The following is a 23099-nucleotide window of genomic DNA, read 5'->3' as shown; positions in this document are numbered from 1 at the left end:
TTTTAACGTAGCTTTAACAATTTTTCAGTCATATCGCTACGATGTCTGCAATGTGGCAGTTTATAGTGATGTCTAGCACAGGGGCATCATGCCGCAGACATGTAGCATGATGTCCCACCCAGTCACATTATCCTGACACCAGACCGACCAGTCCAAACACTAACCTCTTAATGCTGAATGCCAAACAAGGCAGCTGTTAGTACCATTTTTTAAGTCTCTGGTATGACTTGTCCGGGGATCGAACCCACGACTTCCCGCATCCGAGGCAGACGCTCTAACCACTGGGCCACCGAAGCGGTCTCCCACTATGAAAACAAAGTCATATGGACAGCGTTCTTTTGCATACCAGGGCCCAGTAACGTGGAATGAATTTCCCACTGAACTTAGACACAAAGACACAGTGATCACATTCAAGAGGGCTCTCAAAACTCACTTATTTTGACTGCAAGAACAAACTTAAAGATCTAATAATGTTTCCTACCTGAAATATTCTCAGCATTTTTTAAATATTTTTTAAAAAAATGTTTTTTTTCTGATTTCATGGTGTTTGTTTTTGTAATAATATTATTATATGTTTTTTTATCTTATAGGTGTTGTCTAATGTTGTAAAGCGCTTAGAGCTTCTACAGATTAGGCGCTATACAAAGTCCTCATTATTATTATTATTTATTTAAAAGAAATAAAGAAAACTTGAATGTCTCAATAGTCCTGTTCTTAGATTCCTTATGTTAATAACCTCACTCATTTCATACAGATTTGTAGTTCTTTTTCTACAACTCAACTGGAAATACACAGGAGTCTGGTAACTTATTCATCAGCTGTCATGACAACTTTCAAACTTTGCACACCATATAGTAATATTGAGAGTTGCCCATAAGACAGGGTCCATTTGTGTACCTTGCAGAGTATGCACAGAACAGTCATCTTTTTGATGAGATCAGAGCGAGCTAGGAGGAGGGAATTTGACAATAGTGACTATAGGTCCCAGAGAAAAAATACCCTGTTGTGCTAAACAGCAGAGGTACGAGGAGCAGTATGTGATTGCCAAAATTGTGCCATCATCACATCCACCAAAGAAGTATAATTTAAACAGGCCCATGAGGCAGCAATATCTTGTACCTCATGGACTTTTTAATTTCATAAAGAAACCCTCATGATAAGCTCTTGATGTTAATGACAATCCACTGCAGTGATGGAAGCTGAATATCAATGAATACCTTCACAGGAAACAGACATTTTCGACCCTTCCTTTTCCCTTGGAAGCACTGAGACTGAATGCCAAGTCATGGAGAGAAGCCTCAATCATTGGTTCATACAGAGTTTGGTCAAAGACCACAAAATAAAAGAAAGATTTTGTGGGCATAATAGTGTGAGACAGGTCTCTGCAGCTCAAAATACTTAATAAGAAAGGCAATGTGTGAATCAGAGCCCTTAGAGAATTTGAGTGTTGGAAATGGTAGCTCCAGATCTAAAGCTGATACTGAACATCTTTTGTTCTCAAAAAGTAACAAAAGGAAATCGACAACAGAACTAAGATCACAAGGTTTCCTACTGCACCAATCACAGATGATTCTCCATCTGGCATCACAGACTTAAGTTGTTCAAGCTCTCCTGGCCTGAATGATGTAACTGGCAATCCAGCAAAAAACTTTTCTGGTGGATAGATTGTCAGAGATGAGCCAAATGTGAAGGTTGAGAATGTGTGGGTTGTTGTGGAGTAAGGAGCCACTCAGTTGCAACAGAAGAGGTGAGGTAGACGCCTCAGATGATCAAAAGGTCTAGAAGATCATTTAATTACAATTGTTGTGGTCGCAGTGGAGCTATGAGAATGATGTGAGCAGTTGAAGTTCCAATGTTTTTTTTGTAGAACGTGAGGTAGTAATGAGAATGGTTGGAAGGTATATGCAAACAGACAATCCCGCTGGGAGCTGAATGCATCCACTGCCCATAGTCTCTGGTCTGGTGTGATCTTGGGGGGGGGGGGGGGTAAGAGGAGGGCAGAGAGAGAAGGGAAGGTGGGGGAAGAGGAAAGGAGAGGAGAGGGGAGGGAAGGGAGAGGAGAAGAGAAGAGAAGAGAAGAGAAGAGAAGAGTAGAGTAGAGAAGAAAAGAGAAGAGAATTGAAAAGAGCAGATAAGTCTGTTGTTGAGTCTGGTTGCAAACAAGTCCACCAAAGGCTTTTCCCTCAGTGTGAAATGGGACTATGTTACGGAGCTGTAAAGAGACAATTCTTTGAGATTCTTCCATGTCCTGGATCAAATGTCCTCTAATACATTCTTCTTCCCCAGAATGTGGAAGATGTTCTCTGAGGTCGTCCAGCAAAGGAGGTTCCAAACCTCCATGCAGTGTGAAGGCCAGCAAAGGAGGTTCCAAACCTCCATTTAGTGTGAAGGGACATGTGTGCCTCCTTGAAATTAAATATATGCTGTGATGGACGTGTTGTCCAAGTAGACCAAAATACATCAACCACTTACTCTGTCGATGCACCCTTCCAAAGCCAGAAATAAGAGATTTAATTTCTATATTGTTGATGTAGAGGGACAATTTGTCCGATCACCCTGGAAAATTATGCCCCCCCCCCTCCAACGAGCACACCATCATAATTTGACATGATGGCAAAGAGATAGGAGTTGGGATTGGGTGTATGCATGGGGAACTCCATCAGGAATCTGTCCCATTTCCATCCTCCAACACAAATGGTGATGAAAATCTGGACTTGGAGGAATCAAAGCTGATAGAGAATCTCTGTGTTGTTTCTGACTTGTTAGGAGAAACAGTAGAAGGTGCATATGGCAGACCTGCCAACCCAACAATAAGCTCACTAAGGCAGCCAATTTTTTCTTCACGTTAAAGCAGTTTTCAGTAAAGTGTGCTAAATGGTTTCAGGCACAATAAATCTGCTGGTAAGGTGCACTAAACTTCATTTATTGTGGTATCAAAGGACCTGATCTCCTCATCCTCTTCAAACAAAGAGGAGATGGTGGGCCTGACAGTTGTCAATTTAACTGTATCTACCTCAAATTCATTGGAGTCAACAAGGATAGTTAGGACATCATCATCCATATTCTCAAAGCACGAGAGTGGCTTAGCATCACTATGTCCTTTGGTGAAGTGACAAAGGAGCACTCTGTGCCATTTCCCATATCTCATTATGGTAGGGTGTTAAAAATTCCAGGAGTCAGGCAAAACTGCTGATATTACTTAGATGATGCTATTCATCCAGCTTTCCTGGCAGCTGCCAACTGATGAGGAGGTGATGACAAGGCATCTGGACCCCCTGGGCAGACTCCCAATTATGTACGGAGTGTGATGGAAGAGTGGGGAAAGAGGTTAACATGGTCTGATCCATATCCCCATACCATACGGACACCAAGGAATGACTGGTGGAAAGTAAGCGACTTGAATAAGATTGACTGTTGTACAGTGACTAGTCAATGGGATGAATTGACTGGCAACCGGTCAGTGACCATATAGGTAACATAGGTATGTCTCAGTCTAGTTTATCATCATCACTCATCATGGTGCAGTGCAGCTCTTTCCTCACGGAAGGGAGCAACATGCTATTGTGAATGTTACAAGTTTTTTTTTACTTCTCTTTACAGAGGGTGATCTACTCCTCAAATGTTCATTCCCTCCAACAGAAAGGGTCTGAACTGGCTCAAAAGTGATTGATCCCATGATCTCCTGGGACCCTGAAATGATCTTCCAAAACTGAAGAATTAGTCATCTTAGAGTTAAAATGATCCTCAACAGTAATAGTTATGCTAACATCAATGTGGGTAAGAATGTATATACAAGGTTATACAAAAACATAAACAGAAAAAAAAATGCAAAGAATTCTCAAGAGAAATCAATTCAAAACGAAAAATTGCTTGATCTGGGTTAATTCCACAGGACAAAAACATTCACATGACAAATAAGCTCAAATAAAAATAATAATGAAACAAAGGCAATTCTTCTCTTGATATAACTTAAAGCAGCTGCAATGTCAACAATTAGAAAAAGAATGAAAACACTATGCATGGGCAAAGTATCTGTGTGTTGAACCAAGATTTTTTTGCCTTCTAGAGCCTGAATTTTCATCATGTGGTCGGGACCTACGCAACAGCAACAGGTGATGGATTACTGATATTAAAATGATTTTAAGATGACCTTTGGCCTTCACACAGTGGCAGAGTTCTTCTCTTGGTTGATTAAAGATGGACATAACTGTCAAAATCGTAACATGGTCAACATAGGCTAAATTTAACTCTTATGGATTAACAAGTGAAATAAACCTTGAACAAAATAGGGTTTCAGACAAAGACCAAAAAATCACATAACAGAATGTGTATCACTTCCTTTATCAACAAGGCATTTATCTACTCTACAAAAGCTTAGTCTACATGATTAAACCGCAGTACAGTATAATTAGCAAACATGGAAATAAATCACCATAAATCTTTAACATGTCAGCATATAAATGAAAAATTATTAGTAAAAGTTATTTGACAACAAAAATGGGGAGAGTTCAAGAATTCCTGCCAAAAAATTTGATGCTGGAAAGACTCAAATAAACAACATTATAGCTGATAAGGAGAATATTCTGCAGCAGTGGGAAAATGTAGTAAATGTAATGATTCTAATGCCAAGCGATGTTTGTGCCAAGATTTAAATGACATTTTTTAAAATAATTTTGCAATTGTGTGCCAACACTACCCCACCTGCATTCCATGCTTATTGAATCACGAACTATTAATGTACGTGCACCTGAAATAAGTAAATTCTTAAGACGAGAAGAATCATTTAATAATTAATGTTACTTTTAAATGAAGATATTAAATGGTTTGAAGTTACACAGAGCTTTCTTCCTGCATAAACATATATGCCACTTGTCTTATACAGCCACTTTCCTGTTGCAGAAGGGGGGTGGGGTCACTGTATTGAACTCATCCAAGAATTTTATGATGTAAAATCTGATTAAAACTGGATCAGAAATGTGGACTCCAGAGTGGTAATAAACAAGTGTTGATGGAAAGAAGCAGGACCATACTATAGACTCACTTGGCATAATAATGAACATAATTATTACCAAAATAATACCCCACTGATTATGGATCATTTCCACTAAGATCTAAACACAAACTATTCATACTAAAGGATGCAAAGGAAAGGGAAACTTAACCCATTTCTTCTAAATTTATTAAGGAGCATTATTAATACTGCATTAATTTTCAAACAAATGGTTTCTTTCAAAACAAAAATAAAAACTCAGTTCTCACAAAATTCACTGTGACTCATTGTGGCACATGGTAGGTGGGTTATGGCTGGCAAAAAGCTCAAGTCACATCATGGTCTCTTACCCAGAAGGATGAACAGCAAATTAAAATAAATTTCAAGCGCTGTAAAATGAATATCTCAATCATTATCCTATTTCCTACTGAAATTGATTTCCCTGATATCTACAAAGAGGTACAAGGACACTATTGATCAATCACTATTATTCTCTTGTAGTTCATCCTCAGAATGTTTATTGTTACCATAGTTATCCATGTATGATCACCATCACTCTTGTGAAGTTCTTATCAGCATTTCTACCATATTTATCCACGTATAATCACCATCACTCTTGCAGTTCTTATCAGGATGTTTACAGTTAACTATTATTTATCCATGTTGTGACCTAATGTGGACAGTGGAAACCCATATCTGCTTTGAATAATGCATCAGCAAATCAAATCATTGGTGGAATTAAATGCAAGTGACTCAGATAAACTGGTAAATTATACAGTGACAGCTCTGGGTCTATGCTGGTTGTACAGATCAAATGAACCATTCTTCATGCAATGCAGGGATTATAGTAGAAGATTTATTGTCCGTCCATAAATTCTTAAGATCAAATACAACCACAGCTTACTGATCCTGAATATCATTTGAACATAGGAAGGAATTCATAAATTAGTAGATTTAATCCATTAACCCGACACTACAGCTATTAATAAAAAAAATCTTCTGCTAATGTATGCCATTCTCTGCTCCATACAAATGCAGTAAAAAATGTATGACTCCTTAGAATTAGCTGCATTAATAGAGGTGTGTGTCATTACATAACTGACAGCCCACACACCAACCTGTAAGATATGGTGAATCACATAAACTGTATCTCCCCATCTACATGTTACGTCAACAAGACAAGCATACGAAGTACTCCATACCAGAATTAAGCGACTTCAAATTTTGCTGCAGCAAATATGTTCAATATCTACCTGTAGAAAATGTCAGTAGCTAAACATTCGGGCCAAGACTTTTTAGGAATCTGAACAAGGATGTGGTTAAATGATGTGATTCTGAAGGGTTTGGTTTGGTGTTTTACACAGTTGTACAGCAGGAAAAGTTACTTAATGAGGCAGCAGTGGGAGTTAAGTGCCTTGCCCAGGTATGCACTACACTTACTGACCCAGGTTCATCTAATGATAGGATTCAAACCAGCACCCTTCCAGTAACAAATCCAGCATGTGAACTACTTGGAGAGACCAAAAACGCAAATCCTTCATCTCTTCTTTTCACATCTTTGACATATGGATATAGGGGGAAAAAAAGTTTTATCAAAATATTGATAAGAAGATGGCCTTGGCATGCTATCCATTAGTTTCTACTAGATCTATTTTAAAGCAGGCACCATTTTACATAGCGCAATATTATTATTGTTTTATCTAATCCATCTGTATCTATTAAAAATTATTTGAAACCCTTATTATCTTGTACTTATTACCTTCAACATCACAACCCCCAATTAAAAAATTCAAACCTTCTATCAGAGTTTACACAATAAGATATGCAATCAGATCTGCTGATGAAAATACCCTTTTAGATTTTGGATGATCTATATAACCAAACCTGTGTTGAAAGTCACTTCAACTAAGCAGTCGTTTTCCTTAAAAAGCCCATTTTTTTCTTTATAAAGAACTCAGAAATTAATTATCAAACATAATGAACGTATTTTAAGCAACCACCTGTCTTATAAGGCCAACTTCCACTTCTTAGAGTTTGCTGCACCAACTCTGAATGACCGATGATATAATCAATTACATCTCCATAATAGATTCCTTTACCTATGGTTTAGAGACCATATTACAATACCAGAGAATCTTAGCAAGAAACCACCCGTTTTACAATTCTAATTTGCTTTCACCCCATCCTGGTGACTTTTAAAAACAACTCCACTTTGTATAAGGAAATAGATAAACTCATATCAAAGGGTGGCAAAGTTGGTTATTACAGACATGAAATATGAACACTGTTTCAAATTATGTTAGGTAAACATCTTAGGTACATATTTACAATTTCATTATATTATATATGGCTGCTGAGCTGTCCCTGGCTTCTATTAATTTCCCCTAAATGTGCATTGCATTATAATCTAGATTTCTAGTATTTCAATATGCAAAGATAATATGAAATACTTTTTAACACTAGAACCAGGATAATTTTTAAAAATGAACCAGGATTTGTGTCATTCACATTTTGAGTTAAGTCTTTCAAGGTCTTGTAATCAATACTTTTATGAATATGCCCCGATGAATTCTGTACACAAAATGATAATTTGATTGTAGCCAATTCAACAACATTTACTGGTTTACTGTGTACAGTACTGGATAACTGAATTATCCAGTAGTGTACACAATAAACCAGTAATACTGAACTGGCTGCAAGATGATTTCTATAGATGCTGCTCAGTATGGTCTGAATTGAGGCAGTAAAGAATACAAATGGGAACCAAGACAAGTACAGCTGAAGGTACACATTGGGTAGCATATATGGCTTCACTGCGACCAAAATGGTGCAACTTTAGTTTTCAAATGGGAAAAAAAAAATGCAACACATCCTGTTTCTGTGGTGAATAAATTATCAAGAACAGTTGCAAACCCACACAAATTCCCCAAGACTGAAAGTTTTTTTAAAGCTGCATTTAAGTCTCCTATTTACAACATTGTTGGTAACATCAGATGTTAGTTGAACATCCCAACTGGTGCAGTAAATATTTAACATAATGGTTTCTTGCGCTGAAGACCGTCTTTCTTATCACCGTACAAGGTACTACCATCATATTAGTCTCTAATTATCTTACCTTCCATTATAAATTTCAAAATAATATAAACATTAAACTGGATATACGAGTGGTGGTTTACCATGGTTGGATACAGTTAAATTACACCTTTGAAATAAATGAATAGTAAACTAAGAGTGGGTACTATGGGGCCATGAGTGACCTTATAATAAATGTCAACATGGATAACTACAGTATTGGGTTACAGGATCTCAAATATGTAGACCTGAAACTGTTTATTGTACCTTTTTTTAACTGCAGTAAACTGTATCTACCTTAAATAAATCTTTTCTTGTGCATCCATCTTTTGAACTTATTGGTGTGCATGTGTGAAACTGAACAGGTAAGCTGAGATTCTGTCTTGATCTACTTGCATCCCATAAATTTATTAATCTGATTACCACTGCAACTTCAAATCTGAGATAATTAGCTAATTAAAGTGAATCTCCTAATCCCTGGAGTTTCCATTATAGTATATGCCCTAATGTTGATGACAGAGTGTACATAAAGCTCTTTAAGTTGAATGTATTTATTACTTTTTTATGACAAAGATAAGTGCAACTTCTCATTTTAAAGGAGAAATAAATTAGCATTTGTAAAACATCTGTGCCCCAACTGCAAAAAAATCAAATTCTATAAAGTGAAAACATGAAATCTGACGAACTAACATAATGTTATGAAAATCTCTGTGTGTGTGTGTGTGTGATTTGGATTTTAAACGTAGCTTTAACTATTTTTCAGTTATATCGCTATGATGTCTACAGTGTGGCAGTTTTTAGTGATGTCTTGCACTGGGGCATCATGCCGCAGATATGTAGCATCATGTCCCACCCAGTCACGTTATCTTGACACCAGGCTGACCAGTCCTAACACTAACCTTTTAATGACGAGCACCTAGCGAGGTAGCGAGGCAGCTGTTAGTACCATTTTTGAAAATGTCTGGTATGACTCAGCCAATGTTTGAACCTTTGACCTTCCACATCCAAGGTGGACGCACTTACCATTAGGCCATCGGAGCATTCATTATGAAAATGTAATCTTGTCATCTATTTATGCATACAACATCCAGAGCTAAATTTTGCAAATTTAAAAAAAAGAAATGTGTTCAAAAAAATTTAAAATGGCTATTAAGACCAGAAAATTTAATCTACTCATCTGCACACGAGTACATATATCCAACCAAATTTCATTGGTCTACCTCAAGTGGTCTTTGTTATTTTGCTAATGAGGATTTGTTCAAAAAATTCAAACATATGTACCCCCAATGGAAAATTGCTGTAATGGTCTGAAAAACTACAAGTAATAAGGTCATCTACTCACAACCATGATAAAGTGTTTACAACTGAACAGCTCTATGTTAAATAGTTTCTTTTGTACCACAAAAATGTAGAGGCATATATATGGACAGACAGCAGCAAAGTAATATGCCCCTATCTGCTATCACAGTGGGAGCATAAAGCATCAAGGCAAAAATTTAATACTTACATACATGCTAAATGGGAGACAAATAATGAAAACTTGAATTGATATTTCAAGCTCTTGTACCTTTTTCTGAGTGCTAAATTTTCCAGATATACAAAAAGTCTTCAGGAAAAATAAGTCAATTATATAAAATCAGGTGCATAATTCGAAAATACAAAGCTTTTTGGGGCAATGATTAATTTACAGAGATGTGCTGTTCAGCGAGTGGCCTAATACTGTGTCCATACAATTTCCTACTGATAATACAGTGGACAAAGACATAACCATTCTATTTTCAAGGGAAAGGATATCTCTTTGGCACCCAATTATGTCAATCACACACCTTTACACCAAGCTAACCCATCAGCTTCCCACTTTTTTACCCCAGTCCACATTATGCTTTTGAATTATAAGTACGTCTTTTTCTCAATGAACAAGGTAAAACAGTATGAACACTGGATAATTTTTTTATCAACTTTTTTGTCAATGAAATAATTGTTTATATTTTGCAATTATATCTTAATCTACTAGATTAATGCCCAAATTTAAACATGTAAGATTGAAGAAATTAATGAACTTCTAAACAAATATTAATCTGTGGAGGTTCATAGCAAATATTACTCTGTGGAGGTTCATAGCAAATATTACTCTGTGGAGGTTCATAGCAAATACTACTCTGTGGAGGTTTAGAACAAATATTATTCTGCAGAAGTTTAGTGCAAATATTATTTTGGAGGTTTAAAGCAATGATTACTCAGATGATGTTAACAGAAAATACAGTAAAACCTGTTATGAGAGACCGCCCCTTCTGCCAACCAAAAGCAGTCTCTCAGTACAGGTGGTCTCTCGTAAGAGGTGTGTGAAAATGGATTGGTTTCCTGGGTCAATATTTAGCATTGTTGAAGAAGAAAAAATAGCCATACTCCCTGTACATGTATCATATCCTTTATTCATAATCTTGCTAAATATTGCATGCATTCCTCTCAAAATAACTTTATATAATAAAGATATACATTTTCAATTTATATTTGAACATCACATGAATATGTACATATATTAGTACATGTACATGTATATGATTTGTAAAATAAACAAAGGTAATATTTATCATATTCATAAAGTAATTTCACATGGCCATACATTTCAGAGGTGTATCAAATGTTACAAAAACTGCACGGTTAGCTATGACGTATCCTCTTCTATGCACTTAATCACTTTTCTTTTAGAAAGCTGTTATACTTTGTTGATGGGGCCCCGAGTGGCCGAGTGGTCTAAAGCGCTCACCGTTACGGATCACTGCCATCTCACCTCTGTCTGAGTGGGTTCGAGTCCAAGGCTCGGCTAGCGTGGGTACGTGGGAAAGCCAGCCAGTAGCTTCTCGTGGGTCAGTGGTTCTTTCCTGGGTATTCCAGTGTTTTTCCTCCACCAGTTATACTGGCCGCCATGTATAGCCTATCTTGTGCTGAAAAACGGCGTTAAACCCTAGAACAATAACAACTACTTTGTTGACATTTTTTACTCAGTTATTTCGTCTGAACATGTATCTCCATTTCTGAGCAAAGAAGCAAAGGTTTGGGATTGCCATGCTATAAAGCATATTCTTTAATCTCCTTTAAATGTTCTATGACTGTAGAATGTGAAATAATCTGAGCCAGAATTTCACCAACAGATGACTCATTGTCACTATCACTGTCTGCAGTTGGAGTAGTACCTGATTTACCTTGCTGCTATTTTGCGAGCAGTCTCCCGTTTTTCACTTCATTAATTACATTTATTCTTTCAAGTGTTAGAATTTTTCCTTTTTTTTCAATGGAGGTTCTGCCATTGTTCTTAGTGTTGACATAATAACAACTAGATGTATTTTGGTTTTGATCAGGTTTTGGGGAAATGTGGAATAAATATATATTATGTACCAATGAATGAAACCAAAAGACATAATTAACTTGTCACATTTATTTTGAGATGAAAGTTAAATCACCAGCATTATAGCTTGATAAACAAAGGTTTAGGACCATCTGCACGCAGGTAAACAGATGGTAGCTTAGTGAAACACTATAACAAAAGGAATTTTTTAAAGAAAGAATATGGAAATGGTTCCTACTTACTAGTGTTAAAGACAAAGAGCTCATTCACCCCCCACCCCCCAACCCCAGCATTACAGATTAACTGGAATGACAAACAATGTACTCAACCCTGCAATGACGCCCTTTCAAAAGATTTCTCACTGGGGCATTAGGACTACCGGCGTTGTGTGGGTTTTCAAAAATATAGAGAAAAAATACAAACCTCTAAATTGATTGCGTATGTCGATCATTATTCCTTTTGATGAAATAATGGTTAATCTTGCTAGCTATTCCCATGACTTCGGCACTACAATGGCGGTTAGTGACATGTACTTTAGTCTGGTTTACTGCAGTTTACAAATGACACCTTACGCTGGACTTGTAAATTTCACAAAACTGGTAGCTAGCCAATTTCTTTTTTAACCCTTTACCTCATACAAGCGTCTTTGGACGCCTCTACTCCATTCGCATGGAAGCGCCTTTTGACGCCTCTGCAAGATTCCCACAGAAGCGCCTTTTGACGCCTGCTGTAAACATCAGCCATTTTGAGCTAGTTTTCGTAGCGCCACCTTCGGGGAAAACCCCCCTATTACATACTACATTCATTTCTGTGAATGACAATTACGTCAGATCACGTGGTCGCCATTCATGCACTGATCGATATCTGCTATTTAAAGTAACTGGGTCGTAATCTCCACTCTCCAAAATGGCAGCCGCGGATTTCATTCAGTACGTACGAAGTTTTCACGATTAGTATAACAACCACGAAAGATTCAATAAATTAGGTAAAGGCTCTGATATTAATGTAGGCAGCAATTAGTTTTTATAAATTATCAAATTCAGATGACTTAGTGATAAAGACGCACATGAAAACCTTGTAAATTTCGAGTATCGGAAATGGCAGCTACGGTTGGTCATGCGGCCTCACGGACATGACGGTGAACGAGTTCTCTCAAGATTTTGAAGCATATAAAAAATTCTTCTGTGGAAAATAATTACACAGCTATAACAATCAGACATTACTCTTAAATTTGTCCACATATAATATATGTGTACCAAAAATGTAAAATGGTTAAAATTGTTGTTAAACGTAACATACACTAAATTGCTTAACAGTTCACAGGCAGGATTTCATTCAGTACTTACGAAGTTTTCACGAGTAGAATCACAACCACGAAAGATTCAGTAACTAAGGTAAAGGCTCTGATATTTATGTAAGCAGCAATTAGTTTTTATTGATTATCAAATTCAGATGACTTAGTGATGTAGACGCAGACGAAAAACATGTAAATTTCGAGTATGGAAAATGGCAGCTATGGTCGGTCACACTGCCTCACGGACATAACGGTGAACGAGATCTCTCAAGATTTTGAAGCACATAGAATATTCTTCCGTGAAAAATAAGTACACAGCTATAACAATCGGACTTTACTCTTCAATTTTTCCATATATAATAGATGTCTACCTAAAACGTAAAATGTTTAAAACTGCTGTTAAACGTAACACCACTACATTGCTTAACAATTCACAGGCATGCCTATGCGGATGCGGTCTGCTAGGTAACAGGTGTTCTATTTATAGTGTGCTGCACTTTGTCACTATGCTCTATGAGGTAAAGGGTTAAATACCTTATTAGAACAATCTTTACTATTTATACAGTCATAGTTACAAAGGATTAAATGGTGGTTAGTGGTGTTTATCTCGCTATATGGTTGTTCAACTGCAGTGTAATTTAATGTGCTCTTTGTTTGCATAATAAATGTATGAGCTCTCGTGTTTACAAAGGATTAAGTCAAGGTTAGTGATGTCGATTTTTTTTTTTTGGTGTGATGCGGTCGTTTATAGCAGTGTTGAAATGTATATTTTGCCAAGACATTGTGGTCGCTGCTTGCAGTCAGAAGGTGGTTGCTCACAACAGAGCATTTATATAATAAAATTGATCCATGCATTACGATTGTGGTCGGAAATGACAGGTGGTCGCTCATAACAGTTTTTACTGTATTACTATGTGAGTTTCTGGCAAATATCACTGTGGAGGTTTATAGCAAATATCACTGTGGAGTTTTATAGCCAATACTACTCTGTGGAGGTTTATAGCAAATATTACCCTCTGGAGGTTTACAGGTTGGTTGCTAGTAAAATTAAACAATTTCATTTCACAGCTCAACCTATACCAATAGCAAGAAAATACCATTACCTCAATACCTGTCATGGCAATTTTAAACGTTTTTTTATGTTAGCTTCTTTACTAAAACTAACAACAATTTCAGTAGTTTCTTAAAGTTTAATGAACGTTTCCTTTCTTTTGAGGGGGCCCCGAGTGGCCGAGTGGTCTAAAGCGCTCACTGTTCCGGATTACTGCCATCTCACCTCTTTCTTCATGGGTTCGAGTCCAAGGCTTGGCTAGCGTGGGTACATGGGAAAGCCTGCCAGTAGCTTCTCGTGGGTCAGTGGTTCTTCCCTAGGTTTTCCAGGGTTCTTCCTCCACCAGTTATACTGGCCGCCATGAATAGCCTATCTTGTGCTGAAAAATGGCGTTAAACCCTAGAACAACAACAACAACTTTCTTTTGATATGACTCAATGGTTAAGTAAAATGCCTGTTGTAAGCAACTGCTGTAAACATTCAAAATTTTGAATACACAGGCTTCTCCCGATTTTTTTTCACCACTTCACCCTAGTCAGGAGAGAAAAGAAAAAACACTCTGCCCAACAAAATCAAATAGTCTAGCACTAGCCCAGTTTAGGTAATTTGTTTGTTTGTTTGATTAGTTTTAATGGCACTTTTAAATATGACTGGCCCCACCTTGAGGTGGAAAGGCCCCATCTTGTAGTGGAATTAGAAGCTAAGTGCCTTTCCCAAGTACACACTGAGGAAGCCAATCTGGGCTGGCCTAGGCAAGGATGGAACCCAACAAACCTTGGATTAGACCATAAAAAAATGTTTCCCGGTCAGCTGACTGTCTCTGTCTTTCATCACTAACCCTAGCACCACCTTCTTTACCCCTGGGAAAAAATAAATTTCCAAAGAAAAAAAATTCACTTTAAAAAAAAGTTCCTGAAATTGATTGGTGCACCAAGATGAACTTGTTTTGCTCAGTACTTGAAGTGCAGTGTGTGTGTGTGTGTGTGTATATATGCTTCTTTTTCAAAACAAAAAAAAAACACTCAGGTGGTCTAGTGCTTAGAGAGTCAGCCTTGGTTGCAGGAGGTCAGGGGCTCAATCCCTGGCTGAGTCGTACCAAAGACTTACAAAAATGGTATTAACTGCTGCCTCGCTTGGCACTAAGCATTGAGGGGTTAGTGTTAGGACTGATCAGCCTGGTGTCAGGATAATGTGACTGGGTGGGACATCATGTTACATGTCTGCAGCATGATGCCCCTATGCTAGACATCACTATAAACTGCCACACAGCGATATGACTGAAAAATTGTTAAAGCTGTGATAAAAAAAATCCAAATCTTTTTTAAAAAACCTACTATATATCCCTAATTTTAAAAGCAGTACAAAAAGAAACACACTTGGAGTGGGGCCATACAAGTCTGATCCTCCATCATCTGAGCTATTGCCTGCACCCCTACACCTAGTTAGGTAAAATCTGTTATTGCATTTCTACACCTAGTTAGGTAAAATATGTTACTGCATTTCTACACCTAGTTAGGTAAAATCTGTTACTGCATTTCTACACCTAGTTAGGTGAAATCTGTTACTGCATTTCTACACCTAGTTAGGTAAAATCTGTTGCTGCATTTCTACACCTAGTTAGGTAAAATCTGTTACTGCACCCCTACACCTAGTTAGGTAAAATCTGTTACTGCATTTCTACACCTAGTTAGGTAAAATTTGTTACTGCACCCCTACACCTAGTTAGGTAAAATCTGTTACTGTATTTCTACACCTAGTTAGGTAAAATCTGTTACTGCATTTCTACACCTAGTTAGGTAAAATATGTTAAGGCATTAAAGAATGTTGATAATGTTCTTTTCTGTTCGAAGGTTTGAGTTTAATTTTCCAGGTCAAATTCATAATAAATAGGTATTCCAAAGGCGGCATTGTTATGAGGTTCTTTGGTTACAACATTTAATTGGTTACAGCATTTGATTTGTATCATTCACCTAATGGACTTGGTTAAATTATTTATATTTCTACCACTAATACACAGAAGCCAGATAAACAATGACAGTCAATTAAATAAGACAGGTGCAACAACAAAGATGCCAGGTAACAAAAGCTTGAAAATCACACTTCATTCATAATCATTAAATAACAAAGGTCAAAGAAAGATGCCAGGTAAGACATGACAAATACACCCCATTAATATTCAGTAGAATCACAGGTTCTGGTTCAATGCAATTTTTGTTTTGTACTTTTTGACAAAACAATTTGGAAATATCATTAAGCTAATGTTCTTTAATCAGCATGTTGACTAATCGAATAAAGCACAATTAAATCTCTTTCATGATTCATTTTAAATTTGGACTATTGTAAAACTGGCTGAAAAAGAAATAAGGTCTCTGAAGACACAAAGCTTATGATGAACAGAAGCAGGGTATTCATGAAAATTTAATGTGAAATATATATATTGTTCAAAATCAATATCATTTATTAAGCATGGTGTAATGTTTCCAGAGATTGTGTTGCAAACTGTTTTGTCAAGGCAGGGTTAAGACAGCAAATAGATGTCATTACCAGTGAGTGATGCTGATGATGATGATGCTGCCCTTGCGATGACACATTATGCTTTACTTGAGTCTGGTAAGCAGGATGTTGATTTCTTGAATTATCTTAATTCTGACAGTGACATTGTCACATCTGTAATACCTACAGTTGAGGTTAATGTTTCTGAAATTAGTGATGGCCAGGATGCAACTGATGTTACTGCTAATGGAATAAATAAGACAGCAATTTTGCACCAGCCATTGTACCTGGAGCCAGTCAGGTTCTATTTGGCATGTTTAACATTAGACTGTACATGTACCTATAAAGCAGTGTGACATACACAATTTTCTTTATGAGCATTTACATGATTTTGAAAAACATATCAACAAAAAAATCTGATTAATAAAAAAAATAGATGACTACTGACAATTAACTTCCATCCAAATAAATACAGGACTTATTTCAAGTTATTAAGTTAATGAATAATGATGCCTTCACATCAAAGCAATTTTTATCATGCACCAGCTGGTACACGTAAATATATGTTGACACTCTCATCAGATGGTAAAACTTAATGGTTTAAAAAAATTTCTTCACACCTGCATTTTTTTTTACATAAATGTAAATTGTTTTAAAATATTATTACATTAATTCTGACATGAAATATGAATCATACCGGTACAAATAGTTTACTACATGTATGTTCAACATCGACATGTACATAAACGGTGTGAAAAATACAAAATTAATTTTGATAGAACATTCTTCATGAAACTGTTAAAAAATCCGTCCTTATGAAACATTATAAACAATCTGTAAAGTGTCAAATTTTGAATTGTATTGAACCTTAAAGTTGAATGAACTGAGCATTAAAATTTTATGACATTTAAGCCAGAAAAGTCTTCGTTAAGGGCCACTTAGACCGTTCTTTTTTCTCCCCCATGTCAGTGATAAAACTTGAAAGGCTTGAATTTATGACTCAGTAAGATTGACCAGGGCACTGCTACGCTGTGTGGAGAAAGTAAACATTTGAGCTACCAACCATCACTGCTTGATAGGAACTCGTGTCAAATTATCATTTTCAAAAGGAAATTGATATGCCCACACTTCACAGATTCTATGCTGTCTGAGATCTGACGAAAGAAATGGTTATCTTGGGAAAAATTTAGGAACCGCTGCTTATGATTGGCCAGAGTATATCAAGGCATACACTTTGAAAATAATGTGACTTTCAAGTGATGACCTTAGTTGAAATTCTTTAGTCTTAAAATTCCTGAGGAGAAGTTTGCCTCCAAGGACACCTAAAAAAGAATAGTGCTTTCGTTGAACAAGAAAAGGGGACCAAGTGACTGTCTTGTAAGTAAAGAAAGGGTTTAGTGCTAGGCAGCACAAATTCTGAAAAAAGAACAGCATTAACTTGTTCGGCCCCAGAGGATTTTGTCGTTTTTGCCTGAAATGTGCATAAGAAAGACATTTGGGGGGCTATTTCTGAATACATTGGCTTTCAACAGATTTTCCATGCAACTAATGCTTTATTGTATTAGAAACATCATTTTTCATTGGTTATTTTGCTTGCGCATGAGCAGAAGGGTAAAAGTTGGATTTTTTTTTTGTTGCTTAATCGACCCATCATTTTCGTATGGAGACCGCAATTTATTCCAAATGCCAACTGTATCATAGTTTTTGCAAAGAATCACCTGTCTGTGTGCAGTTAAGACCGGTATGCCTTAGATCTGATGCCAAAAGGTCTAAAATCCGGACACAAAATTGCATTCCGATCTCGAGCGAATTTTGGGTGGAAAAAAAAAAAAACGGGTCCAAAAAATGAGGTTTTCCCCTCTGTATTTTTTAGTGCAACTAGAACTTCCAAATTATTTGGTATCATTTTAGAGCTATATCTGTCTGCTTTTTTTTTAACACCACCCACGTTGGTGTATCTTAAATGACCTTGATGCTGCAGAGCTCGGAAGTAAGGCACAGCCTCATCATGCCTACAGACAGGATCGGGGCCGAATCGGTTAGGGTACACAATTTAAATTTTCCACAATTTTCTATTTTTGATCATTTGTTTTATGCAAACGTGTTTGATATGACTAGGATTCATATTATGTACCATTTATTCAATTTCATGGAAATCTGTTGAAGCTAGAGTTGTTATGCAATTTATGTCTTTAATTTTACAGTTACTAGTTCATTGATAGTATTGACGATTGCATGTTATCCAAGTTTTCATATGTGTAGGATTTCATAGTTATATAAAATAATTTTCTTGGTCTGTTAGGATGATTTTGATTATCATGAGTTAACGATAATCGCATATTTATATCTGATTTTGTGATGTTTAAATAATCTTGTAAGTAAATGATTGCTGTTAAATTTTTGCAATAGTAAACGAGCATGTGGTTGTTGTTGTTGTTGTGGGGTTTAACGCCATTTTTCAGCACGATAGACTATACATGGCGGCCAGTATTAATGGTGGAGGAAGAACCCGGAAAACCCCGGAAAGAACCACCGACCCACGAGAAGCTACTGGCAAGCTTTCTCACATGCCCACATTGGCTGAATCTTTGACTCGAACCGCCGCAGACAGAGGTGAGATGGCAGTGATCTGTAACGAAGAGCGCTTTAGACCACTCGGCCACTCGGGGCCCCGAGCATGTGGTAGCGTAGGTAAAGAGATATGGTAATGTTAGATATACCTCTAATGTGTGATGGCCTGTTGCTGTGAAGTGAGGGTGCTGTTCTATCAGATCAGTTCAGAATTTATGCAGTGAGGATAGCTAGTAGGCTTCTGAGTGACGTAAAATGAGGGAATTTTATGTACATGTAGAAAGTGGTACATACAGAGATTTAGGGGTAATTTTGTCCTTTAACCCTTTACCTCATAGAGTGTATGGCTTTTAAGCCCTCCGATACACATGAAGCAAAGTTACCCAGTGCAGTGCGCTATAAATAGAACACATGTTACCCATTCAACTCCATACACATAGGTCTTCCTGTTAACTGTTATGCAGTGTAGTGTATGTTATGTATAACAGCAATTTGAACTATTTTACATTTTAGCTACGTGTCAATTATGTATGGAAAAATTTAAGAGTAAAGTCCAATCATTATAGCTGTGTAATTATTTTTTCACAAGAATTTTTTATGTGCTTTAAAATCTTGAGAGAACTTGTTCATTGTCAAGTCAGTGAAGCCGCATGACCAACCATTGCTGCCATTTCTCATACTTGAAATTTACAAGTTCTTTGTCTGCATCTACATCACTAATTGCTACCTACATCAATATCAGAGCCTTTACCTAAGTTAGTGAAGCTTTCATAGTTGTGATTCTAATCATGAAAAGTACTGAACGAAATCTACAACTTCCATTTTGGAGAGTGGAGAATACGACCCAGTTACTTTAAATAGCAATTTCGACCTGAGCATAAATAGCGACCATGTGATCTGATGTAGTGGTCACTCACAGCAATGAATGAGGTATCTAATAGGGTTTTTCCACCGAAGATGGCAGTACAAAAACCCGCTAAAAATGGCCGAAGTTTACAGCAGGCATCAAAAGGCGCTTCCATGCAAATGGAGCAAAAGCATCAAAAGGCGCTTCCGTTCAAATGGAGTAGAGGTGTCCAAAGGCGCCTGCATGAGGTAAAGGGTTAAGGAACAGATTTCTGGGGAGAGATGGGACGGTCCAAAGATGGAAGTCCAAAAGAAAGAAGTGATGAGGTCAGAATAAAGGACTAGGAAGTCCTGGAAAGGGTGAAGCATAGAGAATAGGAAGGCTTGAAGAAACAGGAAGAGGTTGTTACAATGTCATGGGAGGAAGGTGATGCAATCAGTCATGGACATTGCACTCTTTCACCACTCGTTATTATGATGAAATAAATCCAAATTAGATGCTGCTATTAAATTCTGTTGACATAATTTAGATTGAATTGGAATTGCCACTATTAATATGTTTTGATTAAATTTGTTATTTTTTTTGTCTAAAGGGGCTCAAATTGCATTATTTCTTCCCAATATTCTTGCTCAGTTCTCTGTTGAAATTATATCATTCCACTCCCACTGGGCTGTAATATCGAGGGAGGTCATCCTCTAGATAATGCCAGCCAAATCCAATTAACCACCCCTCTTACTAAGAGGGCGATGTTACACAATCTTTACTGAGTATCTCATCTGATGACATGCTCTAATAACATTGTTAAGGAGGATGGTTCATTCAGTATACATGGGTCACATATCAGCCAGACAATCCCAAATGAAATTGTTTTCCTTGTTTAACTTGTCTGAGATATGATATAAGCATATTCAGTATTCTATGTATGGGGTAGGGGAAAAAACCCACCTTGTTTCTGTGCTAAATACAAAAGAGAAAATGACAGCCCCTTAACAATTCCCACATTACTGCAACTTGATGAAGTTGTCTGTGCAGCAAACAGGCTTGGTCTTCCATTAATCACAGCTTTGGTAACATCTGACAGACAGCTCATGAAAAAACAAAGTTCTAAATGAAGCAGCTCTAAGTGCGTGTACATGTAACCAACCTACTTTTCTTAAGAGATGGAATAAAAAGAAAATGGTATTCTTACATAATCAGGCATATTTCTGTTGCTTGGAGGCAGGTAATTTGTTAAGTCAGAAGTACATCAGAATTGCATTTGCTACTCAAGTAATCAAACACTGACACGTACATGTTATTTTTTGGTGAAGAACTGCCCCTCCTTTTGCAGATCTATAAAAAATGAAATATTTATTTAATCCTGTAACAAGTAAAAATAATCAACTGTTTGCTCAGTGCAAATATGTACCCAATGCAAACATGGACGGTTGTTATTAAAAAAACCATGATACATGTACCTAAAAATGTAAACTGATGTTTCATTAGTGACTATCCATAGATTCACAGACTTCCATTAAAAGGGTACATAAAATGCAGTATCCTGCCTCAAAACTATCATATTATATATCCAGTTTCATATTTACTAAACTTGTACAAAATCTTAGCATTGACGATAATGAGACTGTTGCCCCTGAAAACGTGATAAACGAATACCGGTATCTCTTTTTTCCTATAAACAACACAGTTTGTCAATCTTGTTTACAACCAAGAACATGTTTGGTAAACTTGTTATTTTCTATCTAATGACAGAACAACTTTCTGAAAATACTTGGTGTTTCTCGAGCTATTTATCAACAATTTGGAAGATTCTACATACATGTTGCAACTTCAAATATTATTCATGCAAATTAAGTAAATTCCCACCTACAATCTGAGCTGTGAAGTTACCGGGCAGGTAATGAAAGTAACCAAGTTTCACAGCTCTATATCAAAGGGTATTAGAGGAAAAGTGTAGAATTAGAGGAAAAGTGTAGAAAATTTGTTTTTTATTTAAAAAAATTGATTACTGACCATGACATTGATGATAAAAACCTTGACTGTGAATAGCAGTTATTAAGAGAAAAAAAAAGGCAAATATATGCAGTGGGTCAAGAGGACCATATAGGCCCCCTTGTAGGTTGAAGACAATTCCCTGGTAAGAGGCCAGGGGGCAACACCCCCAAAGTTCTTGCAATTTATTTATTTAAAACTGCTAAAACTGACCCAGAATTATGTAACTCGGTATTTGCTCTCAATGGAACAATATGTATGAATGTGACAGTTGCTGCTGCAGTCAGTGGTACTGGTACCAATAAATTCTCCAAATGTTTCGGCTACATCAATGAACTTGTTAACACTGCAATGTAAGTGTTTCTCTTTTAAAAGTGATATATGTTTTGTTGATCTGACATGAATTGCTGTAATTTATTTACTTTGTACACAAATTGCATAACACCTGTCCCTGAAAGTCACACTTGACAAATGTGTTGCCTGGTTTAACCGATACCCGTTTATTTAAACCCATCTTCGAAATTATACAAAGCATTCAAATCATTTGAAGGAAAATTTACTCTTTATGTATTTGTCAATTTCCATAACTCTAGATTCCATATTTTGCTCTTAAAATACTCATTTTTCAGTGTCTTTAAATCATGAAAATTTCTTCATTTGCCGTCTTTTTCAACTTATTTTTATTTCTCACAGATGAATGCAAAACCCTGGTTAGTGGAATGTTACTTGGTAATTGGTTAATAACTGTAACTGGATGATTATGTCATCGTCTTTGTGGATCGATGGTGCCCCCATGATCAGAAAGTCAAGTCTACAAATTCTGCAATGAGCAAGATGACATACTCAAACTGAATGCTATATTACATCATTCCTGAATTTTTCTTTCTAAATTTATCAAGCGCTACTGATTTGTTAATCTTCTGATCCAACATGTTTTGAAGTTTAATACATTATGCCCCAATCCCGCCTATACTTGTAATATGTTTTATGCATTCAATGGCTGATGATAGCTATAGTAAAGCTGAATGTGTAATTGTAATGTCTCTGATTAGTTACAGACTGGGATTTTCCAAGAATCTAACCATTTTAAACCAATCAGAAATGAGTTTACTTCTCTTTGTATAAATTTAAACTATTCATAACCCATGGTTAGGAATCAAGAGCACTTTTACTACAAATGTTTCATTCATGAAAATGAGTAAACAACGGCAGAGTTCATAGTGATATATGAGAGTGAAAACAAAGTTTCTAAGGTTAGATCTTGAAAAATAAAGAAGCAGAGGAAAGATATGTTCAGAAGATGGGCATTTTACAAGAATTAGAACTGAACATCAAAATTTCTGAGACTGAATTGTCATATGATGATGAAAGTGATGAAAATAGGGTATAAATAACTTGTGAAAGATTTGGACAAATAACACAAAAAAATAAAGAATGTGTAGACAA

The 23099-nt window shown here is 36.6% G+C and overlaps 1 protein-coding gene across 3 annotated transcripts in view; it reads right to left on the bottom strand.

Moving 5' to 3' along the window:
• The window catches only part of LOC149801847 (uncharacterized), a 173410-nt gene that overhangs the window by 71059 nt on the left and 79252 nt on the right, over nt 1-23099 (bottom strand). The window lies entirely within an intron of this gene.

Source organism: Sinohyriopsis cumingii, chromosome 4 (assembly GCF_028554795.1).
Source record: "Sinohyriopsis cumingii isolate HCF-2022 chromosome 4, ASM2855479v2, whole genome shotgun sequence".
NCBI classification, from domain to species: domain Eukaryota; kingdom Metazoa; phylum Mollusca; class Bivalvia; order Unionida; family Unionidae; genus Sinohyriopsis; species Sinohyriopsis cumingii.
Note: the sequence above shows the minus strand (reverse complement) of the source record. Positions and strands in the feature narration are given on the sequence as shown.